This window comes from Mercenaria mercenaria, chromosome 4, assembly GCF_021730395.1.
Source record: "Mercenaria mercenaria strain notata chromosome 4, MADL_Memer_1, whole genome shotgun sequence".
Lineage (NCBI taxonomy): Eukaryota > Metazoa > Mollusca > Bivalvia > Venerida > Veneridae > Mercenaria > Mercenaria mercenaria.
This window is the reverse complement of record NC_069364.1, coordinates 98,279,444-98,284,560: the sequence shown is the minus strand read 5'-3', so window position 1 is coordinate 98,284,560 and position 5,117 is coordinate 98,279,444. Positions and strand designations below refer to the sequence as shown.

Genomic DNA, 5,117 nt, shown 5'->3' with positions numbered 1-5,117 from the left:
TCTGAGAAAATAATGATACAATAAAACAAGATTACTAGAATGGTAACGTAACATGTGTAAAGTATGTTACAAACAGATTCCTCCTTCAAATATGTATTTACATTATATTTTCATGTGCTTCCACTTGAATAACACAAGTTTATTGGTCACAGTTTAGTTCAACATGTTGTTCAGTTTTAGTAATATTTTGTTTTCAGAGATGTCTGTTTCAGCATAGATTAATTTAAGCAAAGGCGTACGTAGGATTTATATAGGCAGATGGCCCCCAATTTTTGAAAAATAATAAGATCGATGACAGTGTTGAAAACCGACAGTTTTCACTAAAATAAACTTTAAACTACCGAACTGTGTCGTTTTTAATAATAACACATTCCCAGTATTGATGTAAAATGAGTTTAAAGTACGACCGGTACAGGCATTTCGCGTTAAAATTGCTGAATTCGGCCATTTCAGACTCAGAATTCGCATATTAGCAACCCTTTCTTCAGTTAACAATTTATAACAGCTATTTCATTTGTTAATTCTATTCAATATTTTCCTAACCAGAAACTGAAGCAAGGGTTGCTAAATGAATTTTGGAAAAATGATATTATTTGTCTGGCCTTTCTCACGTATAAGAGTGGCCTCCCTTGAAGCCAGGTTCTCGTTGCCAGGCAATATTATAGGTGGCGCCGCTGGCAACATGTGCATGTGAAAACGAAAGTAGATTGTTTATCTAGGAATTATTACAACATTTTACCCTTCTACGTTGAATTTTAAGGTAAGTAGATAAAATGTCATTTTGTTGTGTTAAATTAACTAGGGAAGTATTCATTCGATTCTATTTCAATGGAAATGGAGCAGAATTATTGACACACAAGTGGCACAACGGTACAGACTGTTAATGTTATCTGTGACACTCACAATAATTTGCAGTAGGAAGACAAAAAATCTACTGACACAGTGACAGTGTTTACATTTTGCATTATTTTTCTGATTCAACCTGATGAATGGTGTGTACTCATTGAATACATGTACTGTATATGAAATTAATGAAGCAGTAATTTGACAAATACAAGCAATGAATGAGATATTGTTCATTGATTAAAATATGGAATTTTTTTTTTGGTGTCCTTCACAAATGAGACAATTAATCCTTCAGATGTAAAAGAAAGCTTCAAGGTCAACAGAATATGATTGAAATTATAAAGGTTAGTAATGCAGTTTCTTATTATTGATATATTGTGATGTCTTGCACTAATCAGTGTTTGTTTTGTATTATATTTCAGATATAATAGTATGAATATTGAGATGATTATTTAGTTACCTTCAACTGGTCAGTGGTCAAAAGGTATGTCTATTTGATAATTGTAAAATTTTGCTTACACACTTATTCTTATGATAATTATAGGCCTCCCAAGTTAATCTCCACAGTTCTTACCATTTATCTACTTTGTTTCTACTGAAAGCATAAACACTTTAAAATAACTATTATATATTCTGTATATCCAGGGTTGCAGTGTATCACATGATATTTTTGAAATTTCTGTGACCTATATTTTCTAGAGTAAAAGAAAATGCTTGTCATATTTATGCAAGAGTAACACCAGATCAACTGAGACCCAAAATATAGTTGTTGTGTGTGACTTACTTGTTCTCATGACACAATGAAAATTCAACTGCTGTGGAATGCCGGTCATAAACATGTACCTGCCAGAACATTACATTTTAATTCAAGAAAGTTGCTTTTAAATCAATGTTGTGGCTTTTTATCTACAAACCTGAGGTCATATTCATAAAGCTTCTAAGATTATTTTCATCTAAGATATTCAGTGATTTGTTAGAGACCTGAAGTTGAAATATTTTCTAATTTAAAATATGAGAAACATTATGAATATGACCTCTGTAATTAAATTAATTGATGAATCACACAATTATGCATATTGGTTATGTCATAAAATATTAATTGACTTTTTTTTTATTTCAGGGAGTATTTCTGTGTGTCTTGAAGCATTGAATGCCCCAAAACAACCAGTATGATAAGAAGGTAATTTAGAACTCTTTTCCTTGCCTTTCACAAAATTACAAAACCAGACTGAGGAATTGAATTACCTATTGAAGATCTGATAAATAAAACTTCAAAACACTAATTATACTCTGATGTACACACAGATTGTACCTTGCATTTTTATTTTTATAAAGATGAGAAGATAGTTCATGTATATATTTGTTTCTGCACAAGATTCAGAATCAATTTTCTATCAACTATGACAAAAGCAGACAGTTTTCAATATATATGTCATAACAAAATTCAATATTTCAGGAACTTCATTTCAAAAGGATATATTAAAATTTATCAAGTTGGTATATATTACATTACAGACCAGAGTATACAGCTTCCCAAAATGTTGAAAGACTAAGCTGTATTTCTATGGACTGGAATGTTTGATTTCTCTTTTTAACCTTATGATTGAATATTTCATTTCAATTAGTCATGACACTAAGTCTTTTTCTAGTAATTTGCATCTACATTTCAAAATGTTTACATTTTTTTCACACAGAAATATATTTTTTATTTCTTTCATTCTAGGTATACTATCTAGGTTGAAAACAGCCATGGACAATGAATTTGGAGGTGCATGCTGGAGCATCAGAAATTACAGACTTGGAATAAATAATTGCACAATACACATTTACTGAGAAGTGACTAATGTTTATGTTAAAGTGCAACATCCATGTTTGTAACATTTACTTGGGGGTAATAGTTACAGTGTTGAAAGAGACTACCAGTGTTACATTTCAGTCTAAGTTACAGTGTGGATGCTAATTCTAAATTCTTGATAATCAAGTGTTTTTAATAACTTATGAATACTAATTATTTATCAAACGGTTTAATTTATCACATTCCTACATCATTATTTTATATAAAATGCTTGTAGTTATATAATATATGTCAGGTTAAATGGTAATAAATTTTGTTTCTGTGTAAATATCATGCTTTTTGAAAAATGAAAATGATTGTGGCCATCATCTGTCAAAAAGTTATTATAAATGCAACAATACTGATGAAAAGTTATGCAGTTACTTTTCACAAGCTCATGTAATAGCAGAATATACATAACATTGTATAGTTTTCCTAACTTGTATCTGGGACTATCATAAATTAATTGCTAGATTAAATTTTCTTCACATTGAAGGGGAAGGATTTTGTTTAATTTCAGATCAGATATTTTATTTTTGCTTTAATGAGGATTTAAAAAGAAAATATGACATAATTGTAATAGTTATTTTTATCAAATGGATTTGATTATAAGCAGCAGTAATAACTGAAAGTTAATAATTTATAACATTCTTTATAGAAATTTTCCATACATGAAACTTGAAAACTTGGAAACTAAAAATAGTAAGGAGAGGCATAAATATAGTGGGAGTGGATGATAATCTAACAATTAATATAGTATGGCCTTACAAATATAAATCAATTAATACTTACTGGCAATAATATTGATTAGGTATGATGCAGCTATATGATAAACATATATTTTTTGAATGGTGATTTGTTATGAGAAAAAAAGCTGATATATACAGTCTAGAGTCTTCTAGTAAGCTGCATAATTATGACTGGAACTAGCTCCATATTTCCTTTCTTTAACTTCATGTAAGATAGCCAGGTAATTCTAATGTCAGTTGTGTACACAACTGAAAATGCACTGCATTTATTTTCTAAAGTAATAGTAAGCATTTTGTCATATCTCATATTTGGCCTTCAATGACTGACTGGAAAGGCAAGGCAATAAATGGAATTTATGATTATGCACCACAGAAGACTGAAAGCAGTAACTGATCAATAATAGCTGAATGCTTTAGCTTATGATTGTCAAAATTCACTGTAGTTTAGTAGATGATCTCTTTCTTTAAGGGACTGGTAGGTGAAATGTCAATATCACAGTGATCCTAAGACTGAAGTATTTTATTATGGAAAGCTGAATGATAATTTTGCCCATGGTCATCAGGCTTTAAATCATAACAGATGAATAATTTGGGGTCAATAGATCGAAGTTAATGGTCACTGACAATTAGATAAAGAGTGATTCAGGTTATATAAGCTTGAGAACACTTTCACTTATTATGATCATCTAGCATTATAGCATGAATACCCATGTTCAGTAGATGACCACTATAGTGTTTGGCAAATAGGTCAAAGTTTAAATTTAAACCATACTGAAAATAAATGCAAGTTACGTGCCCAGTCACCACGGACAGGCCATCATGGGAGACATATAATTTTGTCCTTTTTGTGCCCCCCATGAGTGGTAGGGGCATATAGATTTGTTCTTGTCCGTCCTTTCGGGAATGTCGTGCCTAGCTCCAAAAGTATTTGACGTAGAGACACAAAACTTTACAGGAATGTTGGTCAGCATGTGTAGTTGTGCACCTGGGGTTTCGCGTCCGGATTCATTCAGTCGTGTCATTCAGTCGTGTAGGAGTTATGGCCTCTGACTTTGTAAAAATTGGTCATTTTAGTGTTGTGTCGCGCCTAGCTCCGAAAGTATTTGACGTAGAGTCACAAAACTTTACAGGAATGTTGGTCAGCATGTGTAATTATGCACCTGGGGTTTCGCATCCGGATTCATTCAGTCGTGTAGGGGTTATGGCCCCTGACCTAGGAAAAAATTGTCATTTTAATGTTTTGTCGCGCGTACTTCCGAAAATATTTTACCTACAGTCATTATTTCACTACACAAGACCAGACTTCTTGTCCAGACTTAATAAATAAAAAAGTTTGTGAAACATGTATGTTAAAATGTACTTGACCTAGAATCATAAAACATTAGAGGATTGTTTTATAGCCTATGAAGTGTTCTCTTTAGGAATTTACTCAGCTAGGCCAGAGTTATGGCCAGCTAAGTGAAAACTACACATAAGGTTCTTAAAAGTTTGTGTTGCAAACATCTTAAAAATTGTTTAACCTGAGTCATTAAACCATGTTACAGCGGCAGGAGTGGGGACACCTGTGTCCTATGAACACACATCTAGTTTCTGTTGCCATTGATATAAGACCAGCTCTTTTGGTCCTCTTCGAAATTGTGCAGTCTCTACTCATTTTCTCCAGTAAAAGTACTCTAACCTTTGAAACA

At 32.0% G+C, this 5,117-nt stretch overlaps 1 long non-coding RNA gene across 1 annotated transcript; it reads left to right on the top strand.

Annotated features, from left to right (window-relative positions):
* Nucleotides 1-579: 579 nt before the first annotated feature.
* LOC123553618 (uncharacterized) lies at nt 580-2,417 on the top strand. The gene is made up of 4 exons (XR_006686808.2): nt 580-760; nt 1,269-1,330; nt 1,967-2,026; nt 2,362-2,417. It is a non-coding gene; the product is annotated as an uncharacterized LOC123553618 (long non-coding RNA).
* The last annotated feature ends 2,700 nt before the right edge of the window (nt 2,418-5,117 follow it).